General features: G+C 32.3%; 1 protein-coding gene and 1 long non-coding RNA gene across 4 annotated transcripts in view; one reads left to right on the top strand and one right to left on the bottom strand.

Moving 5' to 3' along the window:
- SEMA5A (semaphorin 5A) overlaps positions 1 to 16,388 on the bottom strand; it is a 623,550-nt gene that overhangs the window by 545,647 nt on the left and 61,515 nt on the right. Inside the window, exon 1 of one of the 3 annotated variants that reach the window (XM_074279133.1) lies at positions 987 to 3,813. The exons of the other annotated variants lie outside the window; for them this stretch is intronic. The gene's annotated coding sequence lies outside the window, so the exon portion shown is untranslated. Of the gene's footprint in view, positions 1 to 986; positions 3,814 to 16,388 lie in introns of those variants that run through there. 3 annotated transcript variants of the gene reach the window in all.
- The window catches only part of LOC141549530 (uncharacterized), a 165,439-nt gene that overhangs the window by 133,884 nt on the left and 15,167 nt on the right, over positions 1 to 16,388 (top strand). The window lies entirely within an intron of this gene.

Raw genomic sequence — 16,388 nt, 5'->3', positions numbered from 1 at the left:
AACCCCTTGATAACAAGTATCAAGTATGACACAGAACAAAGAGATGTATGCTCAATACAAAAATGTTCATCAATGTGAGAAAAGAGATAGTGTACAGTCTAGATCTAGGATGATGAAATCCTCCAAATTCCTAGAGCATGACATTTTGCTGATAACATCAAACTTCAGGATACTATAGAGAATCCTGGAAGAGATAAGTAATCACTTGAAGAATTTCAGCTTGTCCATTCACACTGAAATTCATGTGGACAAAAAAAAAAAAATGTCTATTAACCAGACTTTGATATGCATTTCCATAGTAACCTATAGAAATCCCTGGACCATATGTATATTTGGGATAGATAACAAAGATGAACAATTAGGTGGGCCTGGACTTGAAAAGGAAGAGATTAAGTTTAGACTGCATTGGGGAAATTGTAAAGCTTTCTTTTGTTTTGTTTTGTTTACTGACCTTCAGTTTCTCATGAAAGCAAAGAGCCATCTTTTCAACACTGACATTTTACTTGAGTTGCTATATAATAGTGAGATATGACACATCACTGCTTCGGAAGAACTTAAAAATTATCAGGCTGAGGTCAATAAAGAGATATGCATGTATGTGAGCATGTTGTAACATCTGCAAGCAAGCTACAATCAATAAGGGACTTCAAAGAGGAATAAGAATAATAAATATCATCAAGGAATCATATGATAAAGAGAAAACATGTACTGGCCATGCAGCCACAGCAAGATATTTCAGGTACTCATAGTGTTCCATAAGTCCCTTTACAATGTTGAGTAGAAGAAAGAAAGCTTTCCAGAAAGTTTGATGGATCCCCTGTGGCAAATATAGAAGAGAGCATGGATGAGAGTCATAAGGTATGGAAAAGTGTAAACTACAATCTGCCTTATTGGAAAGAAAACTTAAACTGATGATTGCATGGGGGATAAAGCACCAGGCTTTGATTCAAGAAAACCTTAATTAAAATCCAGCCTCAGATACTTACTAGTTGTGTGACCCTGGACAAGTTGCTTAACCTTGTTTGCTTAAGTTTCCTTATCTGTAAAAAATCTGGAAAAAGAAATACAAACTATCTCAGTATCTTAAGCAAGAAAACCTCAAATATGGTTGTGGAGAGTTGGACAAAACTAATTAAATAACAATAACAAGAATAATTAATGAAAAGAAAAATATTAAAAATACAACTATAAAAACCAATTTTCAGAACTTGCTTTAAATATTTGACTGTGTGTGTAGGACTGTGGAACACAAGTTAACTTCTGACAGCCTCAGTTTCCTCATCTACAAAACAAGCGTGATGATATTTATTTACCTAACTCCCTAACTCCCAAGAGTATAATAAGGAAAGTGCTATAGAAATGATAGCTAATATTCTGTTATTGGGGCAGGAAAACTGGAGCAGATATCAGAAAAGACTCATTTTGATGAGTTCAAATATGGTCTCAGGCATTTAAAGCTGTGTGATTCTGAGTAAGTCATTTAATTCTGCCTCAGCATCTCATTTGTAAAATGAACTGAAGAAGAAAATGGCAAACTACATCAGTATCTTTTTCAAGAAACTCCCAAACAGGATCATAAAGAGTCAGTCACAACTGAGATGGCCAAACAATAAATTATTCATCCATAAAAATTTTTCTAGAGGTTAAATAAATACCAAATATAAGTACTAACCATCTTGTTACTCTTATTTTTCTATGTAAAAACCAACAATGTTTGTCCAAGGCAACATAAAAGTATTGCAGAAAACAAGAAAAACATTTATGTAGAATCTCATAATTCTTGTTCTAACTTTCAAAATTGGATAATTCTCCCTTATTGTTAAAAATATATTTGTTTATATTTTTCATTTGTGGGAAAATAATAGTTCTCATTCAGAGAGAAATGTATCTTTTTTAAGGTATTAATTATGACCAAATCTCAGTTATACAGAAAAGCAAACTATTGTCTTAATTTTATAAATGGAGAAACTAAATCTTCAATGTAATCAGTTTTTTAAGAAGTCACTTTAAGCCAAGAGCCAAGTTAATAGTATACTACAGAGTAAGTGTTCTATGCAAGAAAAAGTTATATTTCAACACATGATTGGAAAAATAATTCTTTATGCTACTTTACATTTTAATCTTCTTTACTCCCAGGTAGCTCTCTGGGCTACTCACGTTTTTTTTTAAATCTATTTATGATGGAGGAAAATTACCCTCTCTAGGAGAATAAAAAGAAAAGAAAAAGAATAAAAAGAAAAAGACATAGTTAACAAAAAAAAAAAAATTTTAACTGCTCTCAATGCTGCTTCGAAAACAAGGCTAATAATATAAACTATAAGTTAGAAAAATAAGTCATAGTGGCAATTTACAACTGATTGGAGAATTGTAACAGCCTCAGGCAAATCAGTCATTAACTGCTGCTGATTTGGAGGGTGACAAAGCATTAATAATTCAGTAAAGGAAAGGCTTTAAGCAATAAAATCTTAGGGTTATTTATTTAACCAATTAGATCCTTTTTTGGCAGTAACCCTGCTTTTGTGAGTATGAATAAACCATGTACATTCTTCAATTAATCAGGAGACTTGTACACTACAAAACTGCGATTATTGCCTTTCAGCTGGTGCGGCACAAGTGGCCCTCAAGACTGAGAGGAAAAATTCAGTGTATCCTGAATACAACAAAATAAGTATAATTTATATGATCTCTCTGTGGAACAGGCAGCTGATATTTAGAAAGATATAATTACTAATAAAATTTGGCCACTGGTACTTAATGGACCATTCCTGTCCAACCACATGATAAATCCAGGAAAAGATATGTATAAATTCTACCTATATAATGCTGTAAACATTAATGTACTTACATAACACACTTTGTTATCATCAATGCAGAAAAATTGTTTGTCAATTTGGAAAAAAACACTTTTCAATTTAGGGTTTGTATGCAAATTGGGCATAAAATGTTTGATTAGAATAGGAAATAATAAGATGATCCCTGCTTTTACTTCCACTTTCAAATATGATGCATTGAGCTCACCTAAGATTCCAGTAACTAATTTTCTTTTATTAGTAAACTACATCAAGGGGTAGAATATTTCATGCTGATCCTTTCTCTTTTTCTCAGAGTGGATTTGTCCATAGTTCTACAACTATAATGGCAAATTGAGGTAAAGATTCCAATATATAAGGAATTTACAAGGTATTTTTTTAATATGCCAATACCCTGGTCATAATGTCTTAAATTGTTTAATTTTGCTTTTTAAATTACACATGCATCAGCATTATCACCTCCTTTCTCCCTCTTTCTTATCCATTTCTTTCTGGATTTTGTACATTTGAATATATTCAGTTCACCAGCACTTTCTCCTCACGTTACAGGCATAGGGAATGGTCAATTTTAAGGCATTGTGAGATGTGGGTGTGTGGGGAATGGAGATCCTAGATCTAGATCCTAGAGCACACAAGAGTGACACTGAGTCACATCTAAAGAGATTAGAAAGACAGGTTAAGGGTAGTTTCAAAGGGCTTTAACAGTTAAAAAGAGAATATTATATCTTACCCTAGAGGTAATAGGTAGTCATTGGAATTGACTGAGTATGTAAAACATACACTTAAGGAAAATCATTTTGGAGCAGTCTAGGAAAGAATGGAATAGGGAGACTTGAGGCAGGAAGACCAAGTAGTTGTAATAATTATCTAGGCAACAGATGATGAGAGTCTAAACTAAGGTGACAGCTATGATCACTATAAATATTATTTAATGCAAGTCCTGGAAACTGTTTTTGTCATAAAGAGATTTCTATTATAAATAGCATTTATTGCATATTCTCTCTCCCCCTCTCCCTCCCCCCTCCCTGTCTGTCTGTGTCTCTCTCTCCCTCCCTCCCTCCCTCCCTCCCTCTCTCCCTCTCTCCCTCTCTCCCTCCCTCCTTCTCTCCCTCTCTCCCTCTCTCCCTCTCTCTCCCTCTCTCCCTCCCTCCCTCCCTCCCTCCCTCCCTCTCTCCCTCTCTCTCCCTCTCTCTCTCTCTCTCTCTCTCTCTCTCTCTCTCTCTCTCTCTCTCTCTCTTCTCTTCTCTTCTCTTCTCTTTCTTTCCCTCCAACTCCTCAACCCTAGAATTTTAAAATAAGATGATGCTTCAGATGCTGGTTTTATGAAAAAAGAAAAAAGAAACCTCATGAAACCATGCCATGATTTCCAACCATTCATGGGAAAACACTTTTCAGGACTTTTAGGGAGCAGCAGGGAAGTAAATGAAACTAAGCATGCCAGAGAATTATAGGTTCTGAAGAGCCCAAAAAATCCAATTCATAAAGATTGATGTATCAGTCCCACAGGCTTCACAGAATGTGTAAAATCCAGACAGAAGGACCAAAAAAAGATCCATGGATACAAATGAATAAATTACTAAATGTTTTAATGAATAAATTACTAAATGTTTTAGACAAATTTAGGAGAATGTTAGGATGACAAATTTTTCATATTTTTTGTTTTTTTTCCTAGGCCCCCATTTGTGCTCTTGTGGTCCTTGAATTACATTTCTGTCACATATAAAAAGGCACAGAACAGAAAAGCAAATCTCACCCCAAGGTTTCAAAGTATAAAACAATAAAATGAGAACAACCTAAAATATAAATCCAGTCTTTGAAAAACAAGGTGTGAGGGGATTAAGAGAAAATAATAAAGAAGCCATTAACAATCTAGATAATGTCAAGGTTCATTACTTCATTCTGCCAGATATAGAGAATGGCCTGGCCTTATTCATAGAGAGTAAGTAATGTCACTGTAAAGCTGACTGCTACTAAAGATAATTTTTTATTTGCAGAATCATGTCCTGCAGGACTAACGTCCAAGAAAGGGCTATTTCAAATTTATATTATATTTAAGAAGAACAGAAAAAGAAGGAGTGAATTGTTTCCTTCAACATCAAAATGTAGTCTCAGTTCTTTCCAAAGGAGAAAGGAAACCTTTGGATATCTGTTGCTTTGAAATTTTATAACTACTTATTATAGACTTGTAAGAACTTTTTTCTCTAAAATGCTATTTTTAACCTGTATTCCATCACTAAAATTAGAAAGACAATTATTTTCAAACATACCACCATTAATAAAAATGTTATATTATTTTGACCAATATCTAATAGCAGAAATGTTTCCAAATGTAACATTTTAATTTTGACATAACACTTCCTAGAACACTTGGCTTCGTTCAAGGTTCAAATTATTACTTTAATTCTGACTTCCCTCTTTCTTTCTCCTTGGATTAAGATGTACATCATAATGTGATATAAGTTATATCCCTCAGTAGAATATTTGCTGCTTGAGGGCAGGGACTATTTTTCATTTTGTCTTTGAATCCCTAGCTTCTAACAGAGGAACTTGTACATAAATAATAGATGCTTAATTAATACTCACTACATTATATTGAATTAGACACTATATCTTGCTTAGTATGTCATTAGGCAGACTATAGTCAAAGAGCTAACCTTCATATTCAAGATATCTGAACTTAATAATTGTAAATGGAAACATTAATGGAAGCATAATTAAAGAACATATTTTACTAACGCTGCTAAAGAATTATTTTTATATCCCAGCAGTAACTCATTAGCCTTTATTGTGACATATTTGAGATGATGTTTTGTATATTTGGTTCCAGAAATTCATGTCTTGCAATTAAATATTATTTGGCTATTTCAATTAATTAATCCAAATTTTACATTTAGAGAAAATGACTGAAAACATCTAAGCTAACCCTACTTATATTATGATTACATTTCACTTAAATCTTAATTAAGAATAAGAGTCATAAAGCCTGAGATCTAATTCCAGTACTGCTACTGAATCAATCAGTACTGGGGAAAGTGAAGTTTGTTGATCTCTAAAATAACAGAGCTGAAATTGATGATAACTGTTCATGATATAATAAATTAAAATATAATACTCATTTGATATAAAGATATCTCTTTCCCTGAATTTAGATTTTAATGTAAAATATATTTGTACTGTAGAGTAAGTGCAAAAACTCACTCTATTTAAAAACTTGAGAATGATCAAACAGACCTTTCCCAGAGTCAAAAGAAACATTTATTTTCTTTCAAAACAAATCATAACTTAACCTATTTTGAAAAAGGTTAGGGAAGAAGTAAATATCAAATGTCTTCTAACATGAGCTTAATACTTGGTTATTCCATTATTAAGTAGGCTCATAGCCTACATTTGCCTTTTAAAGTTATCATCATTTTTCAGCCTTCTATGCTTTAAAATATTTTCTAAAAAAATCCACTGAATGGCATTATGAAAAAAACTAATTTACACTTTTATGTTATATCAAGGAAACTATCAAGGAAATAATTAACCAAAATCAATAAAATATTAAAATTAACTTGAAAAAATATCTAGATTATGGGCAGCTAGGTTGTACAGTGGAGAGAGCATCAATCCTGAAGTCAGGAGGACCTGAGTTCAAATCTGGTCTCAGACACTTAATACTTCCTAGCTATGTGATCATGGGCAAGTCACTTAATCCCAATTGCCTCAGCCTACACATACATACATACATATATAGATAGATAGATAGATCTATATCTATCTATATAAAGAGAGAGAGAGAGAGAGAGAGAGAGAGAGAGAGAGAGAGAGAGAGAGAGAGAGAGAGAGAGAGAGATTGATTGTGAAGGAATATAATGAAAAAGTTAGGAAACTGTTTCATACTGGTTAATCAGATAAATGGAAGAAACCAGATAAGGGGGAATCAAAAACCATAATACTCAATAAATATCCCATTATTTGATAAATGTGAAAATGTAAACTACTTTTTAAGATTTCATGTTTTATAAAAAATATTGCTGGAAAAAATTGAAAGCAATATAGTGAAAGTAGACTTACACCAACATCTTATATGATATTTCACACAAATTCAAAATAGATACATGGTCTTATTAAATATCATACTATAAAATTGGAATAGAAGCAGATCATATTATGTACATTTAAGAACAAAAAGTTAACATATTCTTAACCTACAGACAATTAGAAAAATTAAAAGAAGTATCTTTAATTACAAGAAACTGAAAAGTTTCTGCACAAATAAAATTAATGCAACTAGAATAAAAAGGGAAATGGATGAACTGGGGAAATTTCTATGAAATATTTTAGATGAGATCTTGGTATCCAAGACATAGATACATAGATGGATAGATAAACAGATGGACAGACATATATATGTATATACATATATACATACATATATTTCATTTATACCTATAGCTTTTATTCATAGATATATGTGATTATAAGAGATTACAGAAGAGATTACATAATCATCCTCAGGATAATATCCTATGGCTAAGTAGGATTTATATCACGAATGCAGGGCTGGTTCAATATTAGGGAAACTATTAGCATAATTGACTATATCAATAATCAAATTAACAAAAACCAGTGTTTCTACTTTGCTTATATCCCAGAGAGATCTTAAAGGAGGGAAAAGGATCTACATGTGCAAAGATGTTTGTAGCAGCCCTTTTTATAGTGGAAAGAAACTGGAAACTGAATGGATGCCCATCAATTTGAGAATGGCTGAATAAGTTATGGTATATGAATGTTGTGGAATATCATTGTTCTGTAAGAAATGACCAGGAAGATGATTTCAGACAGTCCTGGAGAGACTTTCATGAATTGAGGCTGAGTGAAATAAGTATAGCCAGGAGATCATTATTCATGGCAACAACAAGATTATACAATTATCAACTCTGATGTGGCTCTCTTCAACAATGAGATGATTCAAACCAGTTCCAATTGTTCAGTAATGAAGAGAACCATCTACACCTAGACAGAGGACAGTAGGAACTCAATGTGGTTCACAATATAGAATTTTTCACTCTTTTTATTGTTGTTTGCTTGCATTTTATTTTGTTTCTCTTTTTTAAACCATGTTTAACAAAACAAAACAAAAAAAAGACTTCCCTTAGTGATCATAAGATTTTTTCCAGATTTATGCATCTAATCAATCTCAAACTCACTCACTCACACTCACACTCTCTCTTTCTCCCCTTTCTTCTCTTTCTCCCCTCCTTCTCTTTCCCTCTTTTCCTCCCTTCCTCCATCTTTCCCTCCTTCCCTCCTTTCCTTCCATTCATCCTTCCTTTCCTTTCCCTTCCTCCACCTTTCCCTCTCTCCTCTTCTCTTTTTTTCTCTCTAATGTAATAAAATACATTCTTATGTCACTTTTCAAAAGATATTTAATGCCTTTATTGTGTATTCAACACTTTTCTCTTCAGAAAAAAAAAGTGTTGAATATACAATAAAGGCATTAAATATCTTTTGAAAAGTAACATAACCTAACCAGTCACTAAAATACTTTCTTTCCATGTTTTTTTCATCCATTAGAATGTATGTTCTGTGAGGGCAAAGATTTTTGTTTTCTTTTGTATTTCCAGTGCCTATTGAATAGCAATAATAGACATTTTTTGAATTAATGATTATCTTTTCTAAATAAAATTTCAAGTCTAGAAATTATGAAGGATGAAAGAAATATTTATTGTGTTCCCTGACCTATGTAGCTTTCTAAAACCTACGCAGTAAGTGTATACTATCATATTTCATCAAGGAAAGTAAAAAGAAGCACTTACACAAGAGACAGAGAACCTTCTTGTTCTTGTATTATCCAAAAATCCAAGGGAAGAGAGTGTATTGTACATGAAGAATTGTCTATTTCATCAGAATTGGCAGGGCAAGAAAGATGAACCATAGTGATGAAGAAATTTTAAAAATTAATTTGCAAATATTTTGAATTTTATTTTATCTGATGATTACATATATATATGTATATATATATATATATAAATATATATATATATATATATATATATATATATATATATATATATATATATATATATATATATTCCTAAATTACATTTAAAAAGGTCCTCAAGGGGACCAAAGAAAATTTGAATATCAGGCACCTGAAGCCTAGAGAATTTCAGGGATGTATCCAAAGCTACACAAGTAATGTGGAGTAGAGTGAGATTTGAAATTCAGGTACAAAGACTCCAAAGCTATTATTCTTTTTGCAGCATAGGTTTTATTCTTTTTCTAAAGTGTTTCTGATAAGTAATAACAAAGCTGTTTCACTTCACTTTACCTTTTATTCCCAAATTGCCGTCTCACAGAGATACTAATAATCATATAAGCAGCCAGAAGATTGATCACATATTGAAAAAAAAAAAAAAAGATAGAAATCAGAAGCTAAGAAAATCATTTAAAAGGAGATTGTCTGAAAATCCTTAAAGCTTTTTCATGATCTTTACGTTCAGTTTATGAAATTCCATAAGGGGTTGTGAACCAAACTGGGAACTATTAAAGACTTAGCTTAAAAAGATCAATCAAGGTCTCCCATTGCATCCAGGGCCATCTCCAGTCGTCCCGTTCTCTATCTGACCACTTGATCCAGATGGTTTTAGAGGGCAAAGCAAAACAGGTGACCTTGCCAAGCCTTCAGTCACATAATTCCAATTCTCTTGTATTCTCATGTCAATACCTCCCTGATGTCATAGTACTTTTCGAGAACAAAAACAAACAACAACAAGAACAAGCCCATCAGCTATGATCATATGGTCAAAAGAAGGATTATTGAGCATACTCCATGGGAAAGGGGATAAGAGGGATGGCATATATACATTCATGTGATCTCCTTTGTTATATAAGTTTCATAGAAGATATAAGTTTCATAGAAGAAAGACTCATTTCTGTCATTGTTTCTCCAGGGCTGACTATAATGCCTAATACATTAATTGGAACATGAACAACTTAAAAGTTTCTGTTCAGAAGAGGAAATCATCCCTGACAACATATCTTGAAAGATTAAGAGGATTTAGAGAAAAACAAAATGATGTGAGGGACAGACATTCCAAGAAATTGAACCAGTATAAGGATAGCAAAAAACAAAGAATATGGAGTGAGACCATAAATGCTATAACATCGACTAGAACATCATAATTCTCTGGGAATACTCTCCAAAATCAGCATGAAGCAGGACACTTCTGAGAAGAATTCTCAAATTTATAACTAAGAGAAAAATTTTCCCTGGAAAACTCTTAGATATAGAATTTCTTGTTGTCAATGTCTATTTATTAATTACCACCGCTACAACCATCCTCAGAAAGTCATAATAACTGAAAAAAATTGCTATCTACCATTCAAATCTCTATTCCTTCTCAATTTTTTCATGATCTTCAAAATCACCTTCCTTTTCAGGCAAACATTACTTTCTTTCTGTTTCTTCTTTACAACTTCCCAATTTTCATTGCCAGAGCTTTATTCATAAAATAAATTCATAAAATTTAGCAATTTTCATAAGTAGAGCTTTATTCATACAGTGCAGTCTTTCTTCCCTTTATTTTAATTCATGACTATCATCTTCATGATCTAATACAAAAATCACCAAGAATATATTAAGTAATACTAGCCTACTCTGATCATTCTATTACTTCATATCTATCTTGTGCATTCAGTTGTTTTTGTTTTTGTTTTGTTTTGTTTTAACTACTGGGGTTAAGTGCCTAGGAACAGCTAGGAAGTGTTAAGTCTCTAAAGTCAGCTTTGAACTCAGGTCATCCTGAATCCAGAACCGGTTGCTCTATTCACTCCACTATCTAGCTGTCCCCTTCAGTTTACTTTTTCGACTTATTGGTACATTTCTTTGTGATCCTTCCCATGACAGTATAAAGCAAGCCAACTTGCTTTAGAGGATGTTGTCTTCATAATGACTTTATTGCATTAAAACTTAATATATAATTATAGATGGTAGTAGAGAGAGGAAGAAAATGAAGAGAAGGGAAGAGACAGTAAAGAAAAAAATAAATGAAACAAGCATAGAAAAAAGCATCTGGGGGATAAAATAAAATCACCAATAGAAATACAATGCATTCAACAGCTATGTCAAGTACCTACTTTGTTCAAAGCTGTTTTAACTTATTTTGAATAGATGAAATTGCTAAGTTTTTGCACAAATAAAACTATTGCATGTAGGATAAAAATGCTAGTGATTGAATAGGGAAAAAATCTTTCCTACCAAATTTACCTTATAAGGATATGATAACCAAGATTGATTGATAGATCTATTATCTAGATGTGTGCATACATACACATAAGAGTAGTAAATTAATATAACAATCTAGAAAGGGAATTGGAATTATGCAAATAAAAATGGCTAAAAGATTCTACACTGCTAAGTATGTACCCCATGAATGTCATTGACAAAAAGAAAAGTTCCATAAATACCAAAACAAAGCAGAGTTATAGAGAGGAAGAGAATCAGAAACAGAAAAAAAACAAAATTAAATAAATTGAAAGAATGATAAAACAATTGAAAATGAACACTGCAAAATTACAAAGAAAAGATTTATTTGCAAAGAATATCAAAAGGCACCTTTTTCTATTCCTTTGCAGAGGAGAGAAAGATGGAAAAGTTCACCAAAATTTAGTTTTAATGAACTTTTTGCTCTAATTTTCTTTCCAAAAAGGAATGTCTTTCTGAGAAGGGGAGGAGGAGGAAAGAGTACTACAGAGGAAATCTAGGCGACAAGAGCATAAAATCCATCAAAGAAATAATTTAAAATATTTAAAGAGGTACTATTTTCAGTGTTGGAGCAAAACTGGAGATCTATCTAAAATTAAAAAAAAAAAAGCTGAATGAAACTAGTTCTGAACAAAAACATTTTAGTACTCACTAAAGGAAACTTAAAAAGCAAGTCTTATATTCTCAAATGAAAAGAAAAATCTAGGTATATGGGGGCCAAGTTGCCATAGAGATCTATCTGAAGCATAGTTCAAGTGTGCACACACACACACACACACACACACACACACACACACACACACACAAACATCCTATTCATTAATCTCTTTTTGGACCAGCTTCAAGAACAGAAATTCAAAGTTAATATCATTTAACCCTTATATCAAATTCATTATATGGCCTATGAATCACAACTGCATTCTATGCAAAGGGGAAAAAAATGTCATTATCATTTTCACTAAGTAGCTTTTTTTTTTTCTTTTGTAAAGCAAATTGGGGTTAAGTGACTTGCCCAGGGTCACACAGCCAGGAAATGTTAAATGACTGAAGCCAAATTTGATCTCTGGTTCTCATGACTTCAGGGCTCTATCCATTCACTAACTAGCTTTAAAGAAAGACCGTAAATCTTTGAGTTTTCCTCATAAAAGAGGAATTCTTTGATATGATCCTTTTTTTTTTTTTTTTTTTTTAAACTGCCTCCATACCTGCTTTCTGAATTAATGGCAGCTGTAAGTCCAAAGCACAAATGAAAAAGCTGAATCTATGACACATAAGTCCCAATAACTTTTGGAAACTGAAGCAAGGATAGTCAAATACAAGATATATTGATAGCATTAGCCTCTGAATCACAACTAGGTTAGTTAAAGTTCTGGATGCTTGTTTAAAATGAAGTTTCAAATTATGATTTCATAATTAATTTAGGACTTTTGCACTCTTTTAAGAAAACTTTTTCCTTTTTGTGTCTGCATACAATGACATAACACAAGTTAATTAATTTCTACAAATTTGGTATCCTCATTGAAGAATGAGGAAAATACTACTCAGAACTAACTATATTCTTAAATTTGCAATTAAATTAAGTTAAATCATCTTACAGATGTTAATAGTACAGGTCAAATACTAAAGAGGTACATAAAATCATAAAATAGACCTATTCAAGATTTTTTTTTGTTTTGTTTTCAGTTGCAGAATGAGGCTTTTAAAAACAAAAATTTGGAAACTAAAATTTCATAAACTGGATGTTCTTTATGGCTATAAGCATATGAAAAATATTTAAAATTCCCCAAGGCATGTAATGCTAAAATAATAAGAAGAAGAAGTAAGCTCTAAGATTAATTAAGATAAATCCATAGATGATATTAAAAGGAATTTAGGAATGATTTGGGCACATGCCTAAACTGTAAAGATAATGGGATATTTCAGAAAAAGAATGAGATACTAGATGAACCACTAATCTGATCCCATTGAGCATTTCTTGTATTCCAGTTTTCAGACAAACTACTTTGCGCTCTGGAAGAAAAAAAAAATAATAATACACACACTTGTTTTTTTTCCAGGCTGTTTCTTACTTCTATCTCATTTTTTGAAAAAATGATCCAAGGTACCACTGTGAAAATCGCCACAGTCTCAGAAGTTCCTGCCAATAATATGCTTAACTTCGCCAGAGGGAGGAAACAAAGCTTTTACACTTTAATGTGTTCACCCATTCATTTACACTCATCTTGTCTAGGCTCCTTAGACCCTGAGGAGGCTGCCAAATAATTAGATCAGGATTTGACTTCATATTTCTCTTGTACATGAAATGCCTTATTTTTAGCACTGCCTTGTGCTTCCCTTCAAAAGATATTACATTATATATAAACTTTAAAAATGATTTTGATAATACAAGTTTTTCACTTTTGCAGGTGGGGCAGGGTGAAAGGAGAGAGAGAGAGAATAGAATAAATGGGGGGATATAGTAAGCAATAGCAATTATAAATAAAAAAAAATTAAAGCAAGTTTCTCTAATAAGGTTCTATTTCTTAAACATAGAGGAAACTGAGTCAAATTTTTAAAAAGTAAGAGCTTTGCATCAAAAAAAAAAAAATTAAAAGATATCATCCATGCCCAAAGAGCTATAAATTCATACATATCTTTTTGACCTAACAATACCCCTATTAAGCATGAATACCAAAAGAGGTTTTTTAAAAAGGGGATGGAAGAAAAGGACCTATATGAACAAAAATGTTTGTAACAGCTCTCTTATTAGGACAAAGAACTGGAAATTGAGGGGATGCTTATCAACTGGAGAATGATTCAATAAAGTATGGTATATGTTTGTGATGGAATATAATTGTTCTATGGGAAATGATAAGCAGGATGCTCTCAGAAAAAGAAACCTTGAAAATTCCTTCACGAATTCAATCAAAGTGAAAGACACTACAATACAAAGTAATTGCAATGTTCTGGGATGACCAGCTTGTAAATAACTGCTATTCTCACTAGTGCAATCATCCATGACTACTCTGAAGGACTTACGATGAAAAATCCATTCATATTGAGTGAAGAAACTGATTGTGTCTGGACACAGATTGAACCACACAGTCAGTCTCAGTGTCTCTGTGTCTGTCTGTCTGTCTGTCTGTCTCTGTCTCTGTCTCTCTCTCTCTCTTTCTCTCTCCCTCTCTCCCTCCCTCCCTCCCTCCTTTATTTTTCTTGAAGGTTTTTTCCCCTTAGAGTTGGAGATCTATGTTTTCTTTTACAACATGAATTTAAAGGAAATGTTTTGCATAATTTCACATGTGGTTTCTTAATGGAGTCTGGGAGCAGGGATAAGAGTGAAAATCTGGAACCCAAAAGTTAAATAAATAAATAAATAAATAAATAAATATATATATATATATATATATATATATATGTGTGTGTGTGTGTGTGTGTGTGTGTGTATACACACATATATGTATATATATACACAAATGTATATATATGTATATATTACTTTAAATGCAAATGGAAAAAATAAATAAATGTGATTAAAAGAGAAAAATGATAATCCAAGTTTTCTTCTGACACTAGTAATTGATAAATGACAAACCCATTAGAATATATATAGTAATGTGATTAGCTTGTCATTACCAATGGATTATATTATTAGAGAAATCGATATTGATGTTATGAACTATACTTGTTCTATAAAGTATTCACATTATCTATATAATAGTCATCCCAATTTTTTTCACCCCAAACCTTATACTCATCACACTCATGTGAGTGCCTACTATTAATAACTTCCCTTTCATGGAAACCATTTCACAGCTAATAATAGGATTTATTCCTTAGTCATAGTGACAGAGAAAGAAATCTGGCTTCAACAATTAGATTTATATCCTGGAACAGTTATTTAAGGCATACATAGGCTCTATACCTACCTTGTAAAATCTCACTCTTCCATTTTGTAAGTTAAAATTCTTTATACATATAGTCTTTGACAAGAAAGGTAAATTGAGGTATTATAGAATAGATGAGAACACTGAACCTTGCATTCAGAAAAATCAGGATTCAAGTCTCAGGTTTATCCTTTATTAGCTGTGTGACAAGTAACTTCAGCTTATTAAGGTAAGATTTCACCAACCTTCCGTCCCCTACTTTAGGACTTCTTCAATTTTTCCCACTTGTCATCCTTTTTTCACCCGAGAAATTTTTAAGTGGCCCCAGGTATATAGATATATAAATAGGCATACAAATCAAACATATGTTGATAATAAATCACAATTTGTGACTCCCACATTTAGTTATGCAACTCCATTTGGGACCCACAGTTTAAGAAGCATTGCCCTACATCACATATCATTTGAATTATTATTATTTTATGAAAATATTTAGAAGGGAAAGGAGTTAGAGAAGAGTTTTGTTTTGTTTTGTTTTGTTTTTCTCTTGGCACAAAAACATCCATTATAGATTAAGAGAAAACTAATTGGCACATGACTCATGGGCAGACATCTGGTATTCACTCTTCTATAAAGTTCTGCAAAGCAGTATGGCATAGGGGGGTCCAATAAGCTCTGAACAAATGGCAACTGACAATTAAATATTAAATGATTTGGATATTTTCTAAACATTTGAGAGCTATAAAGCAAAAGGATAGGGCTATAAAAACCTAGTTCTGGAATCCCAACTATAGTGTGATAACCTTCATATTTAGAAGTAGAATTTGTATTTGCTACAAACAAAATTGTGTAGCCTAAAGAAAAATAGCAATGTATAAAAAAGAGAAAGGATATTTAACAGTTCACTTCTGACCAATTATTTTTTAAGTGAGCCACTTTTCAAAAATCACTGAGGCATTTTGATAGGAGACAGCGGCTGGGTAGTTGGAACAGGAAGCACTAAAAGGCAGTGTCACTGGACTGGATCTGTAATATTATCTTTCTTGACTTAAAGCAACAGCTGATCTGAAGTTCTTTCAGTTGACAAGTCTCCTAGAAAGTATTTAAGATGAAAATAAAGAGATATAAAAAATGTTTTTATATTCATTTCAAGATTCGACTAGCTCTGAGATCCAAGGTATCAGTCCTGCACACACAGATGCTTCTTTCAAAGAGCCTGCTGAACAGTATTATAGGCAGAGGAGTGAACAAGTCCTAGATGTTTCAGGTTTCACTGTTTTGGAGAATTCTTGGACATGGTGCAGTCTAGGGAAAATTATAATAATGCTCTTCTTTTTTTTCCTTTTTAATTTTACTCTAACACAATATCCAGAAGAAAACCCTAAATATGTAATAATCAAAACTAAAATCCCCTAGCCAGAGGAGAAATGACTGATAATGAAAAATGCAAAAACATTTTAT

The sequence above is a fragment of the Sminthopsis crassicaudata genome, chromosome 1, assembly GCF_048593235.1.
Source record: "Sminthopsis crassicaudata isolate SCR6 chromosome 1, ASM4859323v1, whole genome shotgun sequence".
Lineage (NCBI taxonomy): Eukaryota > Metazoa > Chordata > Mammalia > Dasyuromorphia > Dasyuridae > Sminthopsis > Sminthopsis crassicaudata.
Note: the sequence above shows the minus strand (reverse complement) of the source record. Positions and strands in the feature narration are given on the sequence as shown.